Here is a 20,118-nt window from a genome sequence, read left to right on the forward strand (position 1 = left end):
TGTTATGCCTTTCCCTAAATGCTTAAGATTAAATGCAGCATGACTTTGATATGTGGCTATGGAAAATATGTGGGCTATAAATAAATGAATCATAGATATATATCAAGCATTTTCCCCCTGTTTCTCTGCATTGAATTCCTGAAGCCTAAAACATGTCTTATTATTTTAGCACTCTCTTTCTCTGCAAGGCATATATAGATATTAGGAACTCAGTAAATATTGTTATTGGCAGATAAGGAAGAATAATCCACAGACCTTCCAGTGGCTTGGCAGTTTCTGAGCCACTTGAATCTCAGATGGAGTCCAGAGTGTTAGGGATTCTATTGTGTAACGCGAGACCATTTCTGCATTGCACTAAAAATTCTGAATCTTACCTGTTCCTTCGCCTTTGCGTCAATTTACATTCCTTCTTAACTAGAAGAACTTAGCTGAACATTGTTCATCGGTGAATTTAGGTATGTTCTGGTGGAGGAGACCAAGTTTCTTCGTGTTTTCTGAGTTTGTCACTTTCTGGAATAGTGCTGTCCTATAGAGCTCACTGAGAGGGTGGAGATGTTCTGTACTCTATAATGTCACCTGTTGGAGTCATTAGTCACAGGTGGCTTTTAAGCTCTTGAAATGAGGCGAGTGCATCTGAGGAACTGAAGTTTTCCTCTGAATTAAATTTAGCCACATGTGGTTAGTTAGTGGCTGCTAGATTGGACAGCACAGTTTGAGGGCTTGAAAACCCATCAGTTCGTGTTCCTTTTTGTCATCTTGTTTTCTAGCTGTGTGCCCTTCTGCTGTCCCCACCCCTTGAAGTGATACTGTTTCTCTCTCTCTGTTCTCCTGAGTGCTCAGTTCTTACACCAGTCACACCCTGTTAGCATGCCTTGCTCCACCCTAAAGAACATTCGCCTGCATCTGAGAACTTGTCTCTTGGAAGACACAGGAGACTACAAGAGAGAAGTTTGAAAAAACTTCCCGGTGTCTAATTCACTTGTCATTCAAGTTTTCCTTTTGACAGCATAAATGCAGTTTATATAGAGAAACTGAACTTATTTAAAAAAAGAAAAATTCAAGTGAATCTTTTTTCTTACCAATATCATAGGCAAAGTTATTTAAACCATTGAAACTAATGACAAGTACTCAGCTTGCTCTCTTGTGACTATAGAAAGTGTTTTCTGTTTAGAATTAATCACATAAAATAACTACACTTAGTATAAGGATGAGATTAAAAATGCAGGTTTTATAAATTGAGATTTCATGCTAATTTTATTTTGGTTCATTTACCATCACCTATAAAAAGTGTTGCGGAAATATTAGTAAATGTTACTTTTACATTCATGTATGTGTTTTGTCTTCTGCAATATCTGGTATTTGAGAAGACAGAAGACAAGGTCGGTTTTCAGCGCCTGGAAGAAAGACAAGGTTAATATCTAACGTCACATGTCATGTAATAAATTTATTAAATAAAATTCTGTGTGGTTTTCTCTCCTAATAGATCATATGGTGCTTACCCTGGGAGCCATAGCCTTGAGGTTTTGAGGATAGCCTGAAATTATTGCCAAATTTTTAATGGGGGGCCTGGGTGACTCAGTCAGTTAAGTGTCCGACTTTGGCTCAGGTCATGATCTCACGGTCATGGGTTTGAGCCCCACATTGGGCTCTGTGCTGACAGCTAGCTCAGAGCCTGGAGCCTGCTTCAGATTCTGTATCTCCCTCTCTCTCTCTGACCCTCTCCTGCTCATGCTCTCTCTCTCTCTCTCTCTCTCTCTCAGAAATAAATAAAACATTAAAAAATTCAAATTTTTAGAATTGAATTGTTTATGTATTCATTTGGGGGGGAGGAGCTGTACTTTTCATAGAATTCACAAATAGGTTCAACTCATCCTAATATCAGTCGGTCCCCTCATTCCATAGTACCTTAATAGAGAGTAAGCACTCAATGAATACTTGAGGAATGGCATTGGAAACCATTGCTTTCATGGGTGATACACTTCCTTTCTCTTTATCAAGGCAAAAGGAATCAATGATGACCTCTATTTTTTCAGTGCTTCTGAATGCTTCTGATCTTAGCTTTCCATGTCTCCATGAGAGGGTGACAGGGAACATTTAATCCCAGAGGACACGGCAGTGGGATTTGGAGGACCTGGAGAAGGTAATTCTCCCGTTTTCCTTGCTTGCTTTCTGTTGAAACGCACTCCAGTACAAGCGTTAGCACCTTTGTATTTTAACCTTACCTGGTCCTCATACCATTGTCTCGACCTTTCCAGCCCTTATCCAGGATGTGCGACTTATTTAACCTTTTCTCAGAAGTTAAACCTTGGACCGTTCAATGATACCTCCCTGCTATCACTTTCACCCTCCAACTAAGAAAGAGTCAGAAGATGTAAAATGCGAGAAGATGGAGAGTTCTTTTGTAACCATGTTTTGTCTGCTTTTGTTCTTTTGTGTGTGAGCGTCTTGGCTTATATGTGCTTCCCAGCCTACTGGTGAACTCACACGTGCACACAACTGGAGCTGTAGCTTTACTCTGAGCCAGTCACTGAGTTATTGTTGAACAAAGGATGAAATGACCCAGGGGATCAAATGTAAGTTCTGAACAGAAGTAGAAAGGCAATAGTAACTATTTAACTATTGAAATTGGCAGTGGGCTAGTATCAGAGGAATGACTCTATACTAGAGTTATGCTACTAGAGTCTTTAAGTCTTTCTTGGAAAAAGTTAGAATGTGAATAAAGAAAGATTTAAGTAGCCATTCCACATTCCTATGGTCAGGTACTGTTAACCGTGGTCCATTCCTTTCTTGGCTGTTCTTTGAGTTTTCTGAGCTGTGTTGTGGCGAAGGGCCTGCCCTGGATGGTGGGAGAAAGTAAGGAAACTGGTTTTCACCCATGATGCATGGAAGACTGTTGGCAAGAGGTGGAGATAGCAACAAAGGGAAGTACTGTTCTCTACTTAAATATCGTGAACAAGAAAACCTAAGATTAGGAACTAGGAAGTGCTGTACTTGGTCAAACATGCTTGCAGCCTCTTCATTATATCTGGGCCGGCTGAGTCAGTGTGGATTTCATTCCCTGAGGTCACTGTGAGCATGTCATTCATACAGCACGTGTATATGCGTGCCCTTGTGTGCGCACACATACCCCTCTAGCTCAGAGGACATTTGGCATTGAGTTACCTTTTGCTATGTAAAGAAATGATCCCCCAAATTCAGCTGCTTAAAGAGCAGACCCAACAGTGTTAGGATGTTAACATTCTAAAGCTTTCTGAGTTATCTGGGAACACCCCAGTTGGGCATTTCTGGCCCAAGGTCATTAGTGAGGGTGCAGCCATTATACAGTCATCATCAAGTCTGCTGGGGATGGAAAGATCACCATCAGCTTGAGGGTGCTGTGACTCAGGTCTGCATTCCGACTTTCTCATGGAGGCAAATATTTAGCTATTTCCATGCCTTTCCTGTTGGGAGCTGGGTCCTCCTTGGAGGCTCTTGATAGTTTCCTTTACTCTAACTTATTTGACCTTTTATTTCTGACTTAATTATGTATACCAGTGTTGATGATTACATTTTGGTCATGAGGTTCTGTGACTACATAAAATTCTGTATTGTAAGAGTCCTGAAAAGGTTTTATATAGATGGCTTCCCTCTCATTGAAGTCTTGAATTATTGATACCTTCATTGTCATTTTCCTTCTTCTTTTTTTCCCCCTCTTGGTTTTAATTAGCTACAGTGATAAAAGGTGCTTTATCATCAAGTAAAAATGCCATCCCATAATTATACTGCGTGATTCATGTAAAGTCATTTCTAAGTTTTTAGGAATGATTCTGAGAGTTGACTTTCCTGTTTTTTCCTATATTCTTAGTCATTTTAGAAATGAGGAAATGGTGCACAGTTTCCCATTTTGTGTGAGATATCAATTTTAAGTAACATCAGTGTAAAGTTACTTTTCTGTTCCAGGTAATTTGGTTGTTGCTGCCTCCCACCAATCTGTTTAGCCTCATGTGTGTCATCTTGTTGGGGTTGAGGCCATTCTTGTTTATTTTCCTTGACTTCTCTCCTTCTTGGAGAAGGAGTTCTTGCATTAAAAAGGGGAGATGGGTATATCAGAAAGGAAGAGGTAGAGCATATGGAATGCCTGGGCCCTTCCTAACCCAGCTCTGATGCATTTTTCACACAGGTCATCCTCCTGTCATTTTCCACAAACGGAGGCATTTTAACCTACTTCACTCCTCCTTTCCTTCCCTGTCAATAGTGCATCCTTTTTTTTTTTTTTTTTTTAAAAAGTTTATTTATTTTGAGAGACAGAGAGTGGAGAGCTGACAGTGGAGAGGGAGAGAGAATCCTAAGCAGGTCCTACACGGTCAGCACGGAGCCTGATGCAGGACTCGAACACACTAACTGTGCGATCATGATCTGAGGTGTAATCAAGAGGCGGAGCTTAACAACTGAGCCACCCAGGGGTCCCTCAGTAGTACATTTCTTAACTCTTTAGGGTACTTACAGCTGGTAATACACTTAGGTATAAGTAAACATTTATGTCTGTGGCACATGCTATGGGTTGATTGTCAAGCCTTTTGCTCAGTTTTGGGAGCGCATGAGAGATGAAGATTCAGAGGGGTGGCAGGCAGAGTAAGCAAGAATGGGATTGTTCTGTTGTGTAAATGCTAAAATAAAAGAATTAGGAAAGCAATCTTGTAATTGTTTTCCTTTGAGCAGGGATAGTTAATTTCAGTTACTCTGGCCCTTTCTTCCTGTTGCATTTTTTTGTTGCTAGCATTTATAGAGGTGTCCTCACTATGCATGTTGCTTTGGAACTTTGTTGTGAATGATTGTTAGGTTTCTTAGTAGTGGTCTATGTTGAGGGGCTACCCTGAGAGGCTACACAGTCCCCATATCTGTTTCCGAAATGCTTGAGAAATCCTGGTGGGTAAGCCACTGAAAGTCTTAATTGCCTAGGGCTTCCACGCCTCTGGGGTTGAGGTGTGTGTTTGGGGAGATGGTTGCTTTAGGATTACTCATTTGTGAGTAAAGCATTACAACCTGGTGTAAATTCTTTAAAATTTTTTTAAAACATTTGTTTATTTTTGAGAGACAGAGGGAGACACAGAATGAGCAGGGGAGGGTCAGAGAGAGAGGGAGACACAGAATCCAAAACAGGCTCCAGGCTCTGAGCTAGCTGTCAGCACAGAGCCTGACATGGAGCTCAAACCCACGAGCCATGTGATCATGACCTGAGCCAAAGTTGGACACTTAACCAAATGAACCACCCAGGCGCCCCTACAGTCCTATTCCTCCCTGACGAAAGAGACTTTGCTTTGCTCACTGTTCTATCCACAGGGCACAAGCAGTGCTTGGCACGTAGTAGATGCTTGGTAAATTCATGGAAAAAATGAGGCACTGGCAAACTGGTTTGGTAAAGGGCCAGAGGGCAAATGTTTGAGGTTTTGAGGACCACGTGGTTTCTGTGGCGACTGTTCAACTCTGCTGTGGAAGGTGGAATGTGGACAGTATGTACATGAAGCATGGCTCTAGTCCAGTTCAGTTTTATTTGGCACATGGACTTTAGTTTGCTGATCCCTGGGAGAGCAGTGAACGGTGAAGGGCTGGAATGGACCTTGAGGGCTATGGTGGTTTGAGCTTGGTGAGAGTGAGGTCCTCTCAGCAGCAGCTATTAGAAGAATATGTGAAATGGGAAGACCAAACCCATAGCCCTGGTGGTCAGGCACAGCCTGGCTCCTGGGAGCAGGGAAAATACACAGGAACAGGGAGCGCCACGCTTCCCTGATCAGATGAGTCCAGTGGATGTGGCTTTGTAAATGAGAGCTCTACTTCCATATGTTGCAGGCTGGCTTTTGTTAATCTTTCAATAAACACTTATATGGAGGAATTCATTGTTTAAAATCCCCATGTAAGAAGAAGTCTAATGTATCTACTACTGATGAGAGCCGTAGACTTTTTTTTTTTGAAAATTTATACACAGTTTACTTTCCATGTGTTAGGTATGCAGCTATTCCCATAGGCTTTTATACATAACTTTACAAATAGTTTCATCTTAGTGAAAGAATAGGTTACTTGAAAGAAGGTTTGTCCACAGTGTAGATTCAATGAGTTAAACATGCGGGTATTCCCACATGCTTCTCACATATATTTGCAAACATTTATATCTTCACAAAAGAAGGTGTTACCTGAAACACGCATTACACACTACAGTTTCATCGAGGTAAGAATAGGTCTATTCCCACATGCTTCTACACATATAATTACAAACACATAACTATCAGTGAAAGATGTTACTTGAATGATGGTTTATACCTAACAGTGCAGTTTCAGTGAGGTAAGTGTACAGCTTTTCCCATATGCTTTTACCCATATGTGTAGAAACTTAATGAAAGAAGATATGAGAACAGTAGATTTTTTGAAAGAAGGCACTGACTCTACCTGCGGAGTGGGTTGCTCTGTTCTCAGGTAGACTTCAGACTCAAACATGAAAGTTGCTTTAACTTGGCATGTCTCTGACTCCCTTCCACCTATGAGTCTCTGTGACTAGAGTGGGAAAATGAAGACCTGGGATGTGGCAGCAAGGCTGGGTCAGGTGCAAACTATGAAGTTGCTTCCTGGGTTCATCTGCCAAGTCAATTTCAGACTCGGGCAGATACCTGCGCGTGCTGCTTTCCTAGGTGAGGACTGGCTGGCGTTGTAGCTTGTCAGGAGCTTCCGAGGAGTTCTTGTGTATTGCCTGGTTTTGTTTTTGTTCTTCACTGGGAAGAGAAACAGAATTGCTTCCTTCTTTTTGGGGCTAACATTAGCTATGTTTTAAATAGTAGTTTTAGAATTATTGTTTACAGACATGCTGAAAAAAAAAAAAAGAACATGATGAAACTCAGACCCTTTTAGCTCTTCTTGGTTGCTGTGTGGATCATATTTGTGGAACTCTACCCAATCCTTGGGGGCTGTTTTGAGGACTCAAGGGATTCTTGACAGTGAATTCTCTTTTGTCTGTTTTTATTACACACTGGCTTCTGGTGAATACTTCCTTTAGCAGAGTTGTGAACCTGCACCCAAAGGCAAAATCTTTTCTTTCCTTGATTTCATATAGTTGCTGGGAATCTCTTGATTTGTAACCTGGAGAAGAATTTTCTTCCTGGGAAGCAAGGAGGGGATCAGAGCAGAGGGCTCCCATTCTTTTTGTGAAGAGTAGGTACAAAACGTGTTAGGAGCTTGCGGGGATGGTTGGTCAGCCAGAGTTTCAGAAGACAGTGTGATCAGTAATCAGAGGATCAGAGTGATCGTGGTATTTCCAAACCTAGTGAAGAGTAGAGTAGGAAGAAAAGGAAAGATGGATGCATGTTCTGTAGTATCTACCAGGCTATTAATTGTCTCCTTTCTCCTTGTGTCTCTTGTTGCGTTTCCCACCCCTTCCCTTCTCCCTTCACATCTCTTTCTCTGGCATTTTCTCCTTCCCATGCTGAGAGCTCCAGTACCTAGTCCCCTGGGGGACTGGTAGGTTACCCCTGGCCTGACTCTTGAGGACTGGGGAGTTTAGATGGTGGACAGTGGTTTGGGGTTGAACCCTACGAAGGGGTAAACTGGACAAAGGAAATCTGGGATATTGGCACCATTATTTAAACGCACAAAGCAAGTCCTAAATCTGCCCAGTAGAGGCAGGGCGGAAGTGTGGCAGTTCATCAGGCCACAGTCAGGCAGGAAGCCCTGAGACCCAGCACCACGGTGGGATCTGAACCCCAGCAGCCTGCAGTTCAGAAGCAAGAGTCAGGGGAGGGGCCTGGGCCCAAGGCAGCCCCCAGACCTTGAGTTCTAAGGGCGCATGTCAGGGAGACTAGTCATTGAGAAGCAATGACTCAGTTCAGGGAAACAGGGTAGGCGTTGAGGCGGGAACCCAGTCAGATAGACACCCGGGAGTCAGGTGGTTTTGGTACTGAGACATGGAGCTGCTGACTGAAGACCTTGGCATTTACTAACTTACGGCTATGGAATAGGTTTTTAAATAATTATTTAATAATACAGTTGACTTATTGTGGTGATGTGTTGTTTGCTCTTTTTGCCAAAGGAAAAGACTGATCTTAGCTGTATGGTGGGACGCAGCCCAGAGCAGAAAGGGGGATCATGTGAGGATGGGGACCAAGAGAGCAGTGACTTCCCCAGAGCTCTTGTGACATCTCTTACTGCTCTTTCCAGCTTCTTCTCCCTCCCTTACTCCCTCAGTCCTTTCTTTCTCTTTATTCTCCACGTCCCTCATGTCTCTGAGTTATTTTTTTTCCCTCTTGAAGAAGAAATAAAGCTGGTAAAAATAGCATGACCCTCACCACCACCATCCCCAGAGCCCTCCTTCAAGGTCCTTACTTTTTTTTTCCAGTTTCTCAGTGACCGTTGTTCCATCCTTCTGAATGGTTTCCGTCTAACCAAGTGAGGGAGGCCTCATGACTTCTGAGGACTCATGACTCGTGATTCTTAGGAATACTTTCCTTAATGTTTGTTTTGCTTCTTGGGTCAGTGTTTGGTTTGCTACAGCTCTCCGGGTAGACTTGCTCAAACATCCCGGTTTTCCTCTTAATGCAAAAACATGAAGTGAATATTAATTTATATGTTTGCTCAGGTAAAGAGCTTAAACATTATTTTACAAGGAGAGCATATTTTGAAGGTTTGTTTCCACCTGGAAACTTGTATAAAGTTTATTTTTAGCTTTGATAGATGTTACTTGAAAAGAAGTTCTAGTGCTTGATAACTTGTTTATGGTTCTGAGAAAATGAACCAGGTTAAGATAAGGAAGGGGGAAGAGAAGAAACATTTGAGTGTCTTCTCTTGCTAGGAGCTTTCTGTATTGATCTGTTAACTTAATCCACAGAAATCCTGTGAGGGAGATAGAATTATCCTTATTTTATAGATACAATTATAATTGGGTCCCCTGTATATGGCCATATGACTGACTGTTCTCCTGGCTGTGGGCTTGCCTCAGACCACTGTCTTCTTCCTCTCCTCCATTCACAGACCCTGTCTAGAAGTAGGAAGTTAATAGCTGCTCTCCTCCTATATCACCCGGTGCATGGTGGGCAGTCTGTGCTTCAAGAACGACAGATGATGAGGATCAGAAAAATTCTAGCCATGCTATGTGGTACGGGTGGTGAGAGGAACTCTGCTCTGTCTTTCCTGTACTTTAGAACAAGGTGGTTGAGTCTGAAAAGTCCCAGTCTGGAAACAAAATTAGCAAGTGTTGATATACCGCTCTGTGCTTCATCTGGACTGGCCTCTAAGTATCTGGGAAAGACCATAGTCTGTGTGAGTATATACAAGTCACACCCTCCCCTGACCCCGCCATATTTCAGGCACGAAGTAATAACAGCATTTTCAACCAACCCAGACAAGAAATAAATTAGGTGCCCAACCATAGCTCTGTTCAAAGCCACTTGTTGTCCGTAATACCCAGTCCATCCTTGTATTGGTCGTGTTTTTTTATGGTTGGGTTTTTGGGTCTGCCTCCTGCCCTTGGGTAGAAGTGCCTGCGGAAAGTGACCGTGTCCATTCTGTTCTCAGTTTTTCAGCCTTTAGCACAGTGCATAGTTCATAGTAGACATTTGGCTAAAACATATATTTAAAATAATCTTGGGGTTAATGGAGCATGTATGAATAAAAAGCCATAGAAAATCATATAAGTTAGTGGGGGTGGTAAATATCAGGTTGCAGGAGGTAAAGTAGGTACCAGGACAGGGTGTGATAGGCAATCGATTGTGGGTCTGGAAATCTGGGTTCTGGTCTGCATTCATACACCAGCTATCTTTGTAAACCTGTGGAGTTGACTTGACTTGTCGGGACCTCTGTCTTCCAAAACGCAGGAAATTAGACTACAGGTGATTTTTAGGTCCATTCCATAGCTAATTTGTGATTCTATAACTCTGACTTCAGAATTTCAGCTGCAGAAGCCCTGGAAACCACTTTTATAGTCTGCCATTTAGGATAGAACGAGACCATTCAGACTGGTTGACCTGAAAACCTAACATCCATTCTTCTCTAGGGAGTCTTCTTGAATCAGAGATGGAAGAGGAAATTAACCTTTACTTTCTAGGCCTTCATGTGCTTTGCATTGTGTGCCCCTCTCTATGGGGCTGTTAGGAATAGTGGAAGACACTAGGGCTTTGGGGTCAGAACTCTTGGGTTTGGTTGCTTTTGTACTGCCTGAGAAGCTGATGGGTTTGGAGGGGCTAATCTTACTGAATATATTTTCTCATTGGTAAAATGGGAATAATTATAGTACCTCCTTGGGTGTCTACTCTCTCTGCCAGGGGCGAAAGTAGGCACATAATGTAAAATTTTGTGGAGTCGTGAGAATTGTCACCTCTGACTTGGCTGTTTTTTTAAGATTTTGTTTTTAAGTAATCTCTACACCCAACAAGGGCCTTGAACTGACATCCCAGAGATCAAGAGTCACACGCCCCACCAACTGAGCCAGCCAGGTGCCCCTCCCCTCTGACTTGAAATGGTGGATAGATGAGAGTTGAGGAGTGTATTCTCCTCCTGCTTTGTTAATTGTGGTCTGAATCTTGAGTTACTTCGCTGATGGCGACATGATGGTTCCAGGGGAATTTAATGACTGAGATAAGTAAATAGTTTCAGGCATAGATCAGATCCTTAAGTAAAGGTCAGAGAAGCATTGAGAATATTAAAGTGACAGGGAAACAGGTGATACATATGCAAAGTCAAATCAGTATATTCCCTGTGCTTTTCCCAATGTCATGGTTCCTAAACTGAAGTTTGCAAAGTGCTTTGTTTAAAAAAACATATAAAATGAGGTTTTTTGTTTTTGTTTTTGTTTTTTGTTTTTTTTTTTTTACATCTGTGGGCTATTGAATTTATTGCTTAGTGTAAACATCGCAGTTCAATGCCTGCTGTGTGGTGCTCTGTCCTTGGGACTGTGATAATATTGCTGTTTAGAGATGTTCATAAGCAAAGGAATTGACTTTCTTGAAGTTGAGTTGACAGACTAAAGTGGGATAGTGCTATCAAAGTGCTATTTTACATATTTCTCTCAGAAGGGAAGAAAGAAAATCAATTCTCATAAGAGATGAAACCACTGGTGCGCTCTGTTTAGGTGAATGCCATTGTAGTTTGATCTCATAATGTATTTTACGATGTTTCTGAAACACTTTTTATTTTGCTAATTGAAATTTGTGATTCAAAGAATTAATTAAAAACTGAAGATTGGAAAATGATACTGGTATCTAGTACATCTCCCAGTTTAAGTCCGTTCGATTGATGTATTATTTTTCAAAACACAGTGTTCACTTGAGAAACGGAATAGTAAGGAACAGCGAAGTAGGTTGTGTAAATCAAAGTGGCTCAGAAAACGATTTGCTTAACAAACTTGTTGACATGATCACTTCTTGCTAAGATTTCATCTGTGCTCTCCCTCGGTCCCTTTTCTTGTTCTCAAAAGGTTTTAAGATGGGCTGAAATAATATATAACTTAGCAAGATGAGTAAGTTAAAACACAGGTGAAGATACACACATGAAAAGCACAGATAGAACAGCTGGGTAATTCTTTCTGGTGGGGGGCACTTCTGTGCAGCACAGCAGCCAGTGACCTTCTCAAACATAAGCGAGATGCTCCACACGATCTGCTGCAGTCCTACGGCCTCCCCTTCCCCTCACCCAGAGCAAAACCCAAAGTCTTAGCAACGCCCTACAGGCCCTACCACCTCTACTCACAAGTCTCTGATCCCGGCTGCTACTATTCCACTCGATCCACCTTGGCCTGTCGCTGGACCTCAGGTGCTCCGGGCATCTTCCCACCCAGCGAGCACCCTTACTTTGACCATGGCCTCTGCTTGGGACTCACTCCAGATATTAGCTATCATGCTCACCCGTCCATCAATCCCCACCCTCCAGGTCTCTATTCAAAAAGCCAGTCTTCGGGGAACTGGGGGTGGTCTCCAACTGCCTTATGTAAAACACCATGCCCACTGCTTCATTCCCTTCCTTTTTTTTCTTCCTAGCCTCTATCACTCCATGATAGATCTTTCATATTTGTTTGTTTTCCTTCCACTAGATTCTAAGTTGCATGAAATTACACACTAGTTGTTTCCATTTGTCCAGTGCTCCACATAAAAGGCACCACGTAAATATTGGTTGAAAGAACAAATGAACAGCAGTCGCTCGTATTTAGTTTAAAATAAAATAGAACGAAAAAATAAAGAATACGTGCAATTAAGCGTTTTTATTGTAAAAGCTGAATAAGATCCTATTAAATGTTACTCAAGGTGAAAATGCTAAATGGAGTCCATAGCACTTTGACAAAATTGAACGCTTCATATATGAAAAAGACCCTGAGGGGATAGCAAACGTCATCTTTTTAAAGAATCTTTTCTATGTACAAACTAATATGCTAATTTTTTTTAACATGGCTACCTCTGAAGGTGATTCCTAAATAATGAATTATTCGGCCTCTTAACTATATCCTAACTAGCATATTCAACTGTGTCTATCAAGCCAAGCCTTTCCCTACACTCTCTTCTCTTTTCTCTAATTCCTCATTCATTCCCAAGATGTGGCACATGCATTTTAAAGACCCATCCAGAATGCATGTGCCCTAGGGCCAAAGTTCATTAGTTCACTGGGATCAGCCACAACAGAGGGTAAAGGGAAATCCAGTGTGAGGTTTGTGCAGCAACTAGCCCCATTAAGTCTTGATGGAGTTTGGACCTACCACAGTTGGTGATATTGGGCTACACAGGCTTTACCTCTGATTTCTAGGGGTTGAATGAGAAAAATATAACAAACTATGTTTTGCGGGGTTCCTAGGGTTCAAGCAGACTATAGGCCAGCCCAAGTGCACTGGATGGTACTGCAGAGAACCTAACAACATCTCTCCAGGTTTCCATCTCCCCAACTAGAATGAAACTTCTGGGGGGCAGGGATTTTGTCTGCCGTTGTGCCCAGAGGCATACCTGGCACATAGCTATTTAACACAATTCTTTATAGAGAGGATTCTTGTCACAGAGGGTCCTGTTGAATAGAGGCCCTTCTTCACTTGTTTATACAAGCAGGACGTACATGGCTGTTTCTTACAGTCTCATTAAATGGAAATATGCACATTCATTCTGGGTGGCATAACCCCAAATGAGTGTCAGCAAAATCAACTAAATGGGCCCCACTATAATGTGGTCCAAGATGGTAGCTTTGTTGTGTCTGACTCATTCTGTGTAGTTAGAGTTTAGGATGCTGGGGAAAGGAGGGCTGCATAGTCTTCATGCTGTGGTGAGCACGTGAGATGTCTTTTCTCTATATGAGTAGTGTAGAATAGAGGTAAGAATTCAGAGGTGCTATTCAGAAGGGTCAGGTGAATAGCCATATACTTTACCAGTCAACCAGCTAAGAGAAAGTAGAACTTGAGCTGAGCTAAGGTGACAGCTATCAGCAACATTCTTAGTTAATGAGTGCCTTAATGTGCCAAGAGCTGTGTCAAGCCCTTTTCATCCACCATCCACCTGCATCCTCCCTCCCTCTTAGGCTCATACTTGAGAGAGGACTCAAGTAGCTTGGCTAAGGTATGGCACTGCCATGCTGCCCAGGAGAGTTCAAATTTGGGTTAGGCTCTGTACTTCCATACAGCTGTGCCTCATGCATGCTGAACACCCTGTAGCGTGAGAATCACAGCCGGAAATAATTGTAAAGCAGTACAAGCCAAGTTCTCCTCTGAACCATAAAGAAAAATAAGATAACTCAGTAAAATTGTAATCCGTTTAATTTCCTTGCAAACCATTTGTGATGAAGTACACATGCAGAGATGTTTGCGAATGAGGTGACTTCCTGTCTGGCAATTTCAAGAACTAGCACAGCTAACATTTATTGTACACTTACTCAGTTCTGTGCATTGTTTTAAGTGCATATATGAATGCTTTTAATTTCCACAATAATCTCAGGAGATAATATTATTACTCACATTTTGCAGGTGAGGAAATGGGCCTAGAAATAGTTAATTGTCTTAATTAGGATGGTAAGCGTTGACTTTCCTAACCACTGCGAAGTTAGTAAGAATCTGGTGATGACTGTCTAAAAGATAGAACTCTATTCTATCAAATTTTAAAATGTTGTTTATAGGTTTGGGTTTATAAGTAAATAAAATGCTGTTTTGAAATAAAATCGATTCAGGTTTTGCTCATTTGATTCCTTTTCAGATGGAGGCAGTAGAGCAGTTAATTAAGATTACAAGCTTAGTCTATGCAATTTGATAATTATTCATTTTCATACCTATGGTTTTTTAGAATATTTAATATCAAGAAGCAGAATAACTGAACATTGTCTTCATAACAGCATGTCACTAGTCAGTCTCTTACTCTTTTTTTTTTTTTTTTTTAGCATGAAAAAGGCTTTAGTGGTGAGCCTCATTGTGTATGCTGGTGACATTGATGATCCCAGTGAACTAATGAACTTTGGCCCTAGGGCACATGCATTCTGGATGGGTCTTTAAAATGCATGTGCCACATCTTGGGAATGAATGAGGAATTAGAGAAAAGAGAAGAGAGTGTAGGGAAAGGCTTGGCTTGATAGACACAGTTGAATATGCTAGTTAGGATATAGTTAAGAGGCCGAATAATTCATTATTTAGGAATCACCTTCAGAGGTAGCCATGTTAAAAAAAATTAGCATATTAGTTTGTACATAGAAAAGATTCTTTAAAAAGATGACGTTTGCTATCCCCTCAGGGTCTTTTTCATATATGAAGCGTTCAATTTTGTCAAAGTGCTATGGACTCCATTTAGCATTTTCACCTTGAGTAACATTTAATAGGATCTTATTCAGCTTTTACAATAAAAACGCTTAATTGCACGTATTCTTTATTTTTTCGTTCTATTTTATTTTAAACTAAATACGAGAGACTGCTGTTCATTTGTTCTTTCAACCAATATTTACGTGGTGCCTTTTATGTGGAGCACTGGACAAATGGAAACAACTAGTGTGTAATTTCATGCAACTTAGAATCTAGTGGAAGGAAAACAAACAAATATGAAAGATCTATCATGGAGTGATAGAGGCTAGGAAGAAAAAAAAGGAAGGGAATGAAGCAGTGGGCATGGTGTTTTACATAAGGCAGTTGGAGACCACCCCCAGTTCCCCGAAGACTGGCTTTTTGAATAGAGACCTGGAGGGTGGGGATTGATGGACGGGTGAGCATGATAGCTAATATCTGGAGTGAGTCCCAAGCAGAGGCCATGGTCAAAGTAAGGGTGCTCGCTGGGTGGGAAGATGCCCGGAGCACCTGAGGTCCAGCGACAGGCCAAGGTGGATCGAGTGGAATAGTAGCAGCCGGGATCAGAGACTTGTGAGTAGAGGTGGTAGGGCCTGTAGGGCGTTGCTAAGACTTTGGGTTTTGCTCTGGGTGAGGGGAAGAGGAGGCCGTAGGACTGCAGCAGATCGTGTGGAGCATCTCGCTTATGTTTGAGAAGGTCACTGGCTGCTGTGCTGAGACAAGGATGGAAGCAGAGAGATCTCGGTGGCAGGGATAAGCATGGTAGCAGTAGAGATGGGGAAGTGATTGGATTCTGGACATGTGTATTTTGGTGGTTGGTTTAGAGGAATTGGATATGGAGTGAAGAAAGAAGTTCAGAATAATGGTAAGGTCTGGGACTTGACTAGCTAGAAAAAGGAGTTGCAGTTTACTGAAAATGGAAAAATAGTTTTATGTCCATAGGATCAGTGTGACTGTGTAGAAACTGTAAATTAGAGAACTTGTGTGCTTGAGTGTGAAAGGGTCTGGAGGTGAAGTTGGAAAAAGTAGTGAAGAAGGCTCCAAGTTGAATGTTCATTGAAAGTTAGGATATGCCCTTTTATAAAGAGATGATGGTGTTCCTGGGGCCTATACCCATAGAAGAATAAACCCATGGTCCATGTTTGGAGATAGGGGTGGGAATGGCAGAGACACTAAAAAAAGATCAAGACTTCTCAGTGATTTGCCTTTACCTGTTCGTTCATTCTTTCTTTCATTTATTTATTCATTCATTTAATTTATTTTTTTAGAGAGAGAGAGAGAGCGAGAGCGAGCGAGTATGAATGGGAGAGGGGCAGGCAGAGAGAAAATCCCAAGCAGCCTCCATGCTGTCTGCACAAAGCCCTGTATGGAGGTTGATTGCCCAAACTGAGAGATCATGACATGAGCCAAAATCAAGAGACAAGTGCCTAAGTGGCTGAACCACTCATGCGCTCCTACCTGTAGTTTGTTATTTTTTTTTTTAATGTTTATTTATTTTTAAGAGAAAAGCAGAGTGTGAGGGAAGGAAGCAGAGAGAGAAGGAGACACAGAATTCGAAGCAGGCTTCAGGCTCTGAGCTGTCAGCACAGAGCCCAATGTGGGGCTCAAACCCATGAGTCATGAGATCATGACCTGAGCCATCCAGGCGCCCTGTTCCTACTTTTATTTTTAATTCATCTTCACTGATGGTAGAAGCCGCATTGTGACAGTGATGGGTTCTTCTCTTTTTCTCAGCCTGATCATTGTAAAACAGCCAACAGTAAATGGAGATCATAAATTCAGAAAAGAAATGTGGAGTTCTGGTGATAAGCTTCTCGATATGACTGAGAATTTTGGAAACTTTGCCCCAAATCTGCATCAGACTTCTAGTACTTATATTACAGTTTCTGTACACCTTTTGTTCTAAGAGGCTTTCATGCTCCCTGTGATAAACCGCTAACAACAGCAGTTGTTTACATGTAAGTGGTATGTTTGGTCCCTATCTATCTGACTTTGATGTTTAGTAATATGCCAGTGGACTTCTTCAAACTGTTTTGTGGTTCTTGAGACTACAGGAGGTTGAGAAAACTAACCTGAAAAATTTTGAACAAATGGAGTCCATCACAAAACAGTATTTGCTATTGGTGAATGAAGTAAGGTTGTATTTCTGGGGCATGTGTGTTTTCCCAGGCTAGTTTTGGCTAGCAGCGGGCTAGGTAAGTAGGCGACAAGGGAAGAGGGCCACCTCTCTAGGAGTCCATTGTCTGTTAGTGAGGAAAATTAGAAGTGTGTGAAGCAGGCGTGACAACTACAGGCTTTGATGTTTGCTTTAAAGACAAGCTCTGTCATTAGTTGAGCCTCTTGTAGTATGAAGACTTGGAGAGTTTGGAAAAAGTTGGAAAACATTAAACAGGAATCCTTTAAAGGGCAGTGTCTAAAGTCATATGTTTGATGTCTCCCACAAGCTCTAGGGTGTGATGAAGTATTTGTCAATGGAGCGTAAGTGTTTGAATCAGGACAAAAAATGAAAAATCACAGGGCTGCAGTGGACCATTTTGAGAAGCTTTGACTAATTGTAGGAAGAAAAGTAGAACCCCTGACAACCCAGCAAATTTGGAAAAATGATCTATTTAGAGAGAGCCCTGTTGGGATTGTGATTTGAAATGAAGAAGGAAATGGGATCTTGGAACATGGTGCTACGCTTACAGGTTTTTCTTCTTAGACTGTGTTTGAAGCATTGACAGCCCTCGCAGTTCACTGACTCCATTTTCCCAGATTTAAAGTAATACTCCTCTCTTGAGGTTTTGGTTCTGATTAGAAATGCTGGCTTATGGATTAATAGCTCATGGCTATATATGTGATGAAATAGATTTTTTTGTTTTCTTACACTTTTTCCTTGATTTTTCTTCTTCTCCATTTGTTTCATCTTCTAGGGCTTTGTTTGGAAATATGTAAGGAAATCACATAGTTCTTATTATCTTTCCTTTGCTTATTTTTCCATCCTCTGTTACTTTGTGATACAACAATCTTCCCCAGAGAGAGCAATTGTAATTCTGCGAGCTGAAAAATTTAACTTCAGATGAAAAAGAAGTAGCGGAAGTTGATGAACCTTAAACAATAAATATTTGTATTTTATGCAGCTGCCATTAGTAATTAGGAGAAAATAACAAAGTGGAATGGACTCTAAGTCACTCACATATTCTAAGGGGCTCTGGGTGCATTGACGGGATCCAGTAGCTAGCTAGTAGGGAACGTTTTGTTGAATGTCTGTGGCACATTGCCACCTTGTGGCTGCAAGCTTTCCTTTTAATGCACAAGCACATTTCTCATATTAAGTCTACATGATAGAATCTTATTTTACATTTTCCCTATTATTTGTAATTCTTTTTTTAAACTTTTTTGACATTTATTTATTTTTGAGAGACAGAGATAGAGCACTAGAGGGGAAGGGGCAGAGAGAGAGGGAGACACAAGATCCAAAGCAGGCTCCAGGCTCTGAGCTGTCGGCACAGAGACCAATGTGGGGCCAGAGTGCATGGACTGTGAGATCACAACCTGAGCCAAAGTTGGATGCTTAACAGACTGAGCCTCCCAGGTGCCCCACTATTCATAATTCAAGGTGATAATGAAAGATCTGAGACATCTTAAAAGGATACATGTAATACGGGGTAGGAGAATTGAAGAGAGTGTTCTTGTTCTTAGAAGAAGGCATTTTGACGTTTTGGGGGATGAAGATTTGTAATGTCGGCAACTAATTCTCCACTATGTGGGGGTGGGAGGAGAAGACAGAAGAGAGAGCACAGGTAGTATGGCGAAAGGCGGTCATGGGAATAGGTGCTGGTTGTACTCTTGTTAAAACTTTTCTGTCGTTGCAAATTTTGTCCTGAAATTTTCCAAACTAAAAAAATAAAAAAAATTGGCGAGAAAAAAGAAAAAAAAAACAGAGTTAAGGCATAAAATGGAGCCAAGAAGGAGGCAAAAATAACTTCTATGTTGTATAATGATCAGACCACATTTGAACCACTTTCTGCATTTTCCAGTAGCTGATGGGTCACTGTCCAGGGTTCTCTTGCTCCAGTTTGGTGTCCATAAGGACTGAAGCCAAAGTACCTAAAATTAGATAGAATTCCTTCATGGAGGCTGTCTGTCCTAAGTAGGACACTGTTGTAATGAACAGCAGACTCAACAAATAGCTTCCAAAAGTGCAATCTGGAATCTTTTCCCTACTGATCTGGCTTGATCCTGGAGTGGAGGCGCTGCTAGTTTTTTTGTGGACCTCTCACAAGAATACTAAGTGGCCATGAAGTACAGTAAAAAAAAAAAAAAAAAAAAAAAAAAAGAACCAGCATTGACTTTGTTGTGGTACTTACTGACAAGTGCTTGAAACCCAGCTGTTGGGTGTTACTAATGAATACAGTGAGCTTGGGGGAGAGTTGGCATCTTGTAAGAGCTGAGCCACTAAGGTCTGTTCCACCTCAGTGTGCTTGGGAGGAGTTACTCAAAGGCAGAGTTAAATTTCTCTCTGTGCCATGGTTTTGAATATGCTGCAGTACCTAGACAGACAAATGGATGATTTTGTTTCTGAATTCTGTTTTCTTATAAAAGAGATCCATGATAGCGCTAACCTGCAAAAATTCAAACAGATACAACCAGATATGTGTTTCTCTACCCATGAAAACAAAGCAAAGCAAATCTCAGTGGAGCATCCCTAAAAAGCTCAGATTTGAGCAGCTCTACTGAAGTCTTGTCTGAATTTAAATTTCTACAAAGTTTTCTTCTGTGGCATTTGGAATGTCCATGAATACCTTTTGTACTTCTTTCTTGTTCTTAACGACTATCTGAATATAGGTATATGCATATGAATGTTTTTGTCCTGGATACCCATCTAGATACATATATATGCGTATATACTCTGATGGTGAACATTTTAGAAGATGTGGCCCTATTCAAGTTTGAAAGGTTTTCTTAGAAAAGGAGGACAGATCTTGAAATAAGTGTTGTGACACAAGGGATTCTTTTGTAGAAAGCTGTCCCTTGAAGTGATTTTAGTTTCTCTGATTCTTGTGACAGATTTTCTCTTAAAAGGCTATAAAGTGATATAGGGATGTATTGATTTGCATTAAGGGCTGTGGTGCTTGGAAACTTCTTCCCTGTGCTCATCTGTGAGCACCAGAAGCCTGTGGATTTTCTTTTGTGAACAACAAAAGAAGTGATCTCTTGATTTTCTATAGAACAATATTACTCATTTTGTAGAGGAATCATGGTCCACAGAAAGATGTATACCTTCCACAGTGACTCAGGACACACACACACACAAACATACACACTCACACATACACACTCATGCATGTAACTTAATAATTTAATCAGACATTTCATGAAACTGCTTTTCCTTTATT

The 20,118-nt window shown here is 41.3% G+C and overlaps 1 protein-coding gene across 1 annotated transcript in view; it reads left to right on the forward strand.

Annotated features, from left to right (window-relative positions):
- LOC120220602 (microtubule-associated serine/threonine-protein kinase 4-like) overlaps positions 1–20,118 on the forward strand; it is a 175,427-nt gene that overhangs the window by 127,792 nt on the left and 27,517 nt on the right. The window lies entirely within an intron of this gene.

Source organism: Hyaena hyaena, unplaced genomic scaffold, assembly GCF_003009895.1.
Source record: "Hyaena hyaena isolate Hyena2069 unplaced genomic scaffold, ASM300989v1 scaffold_710, whole genome shotgun sequence".
Lineage (NCBI taxonomy): Eukaryota > Metazoa > Chordata > Mammalia > Carnivora > Hyaenidae > Hyaena > Hyaena hyaena.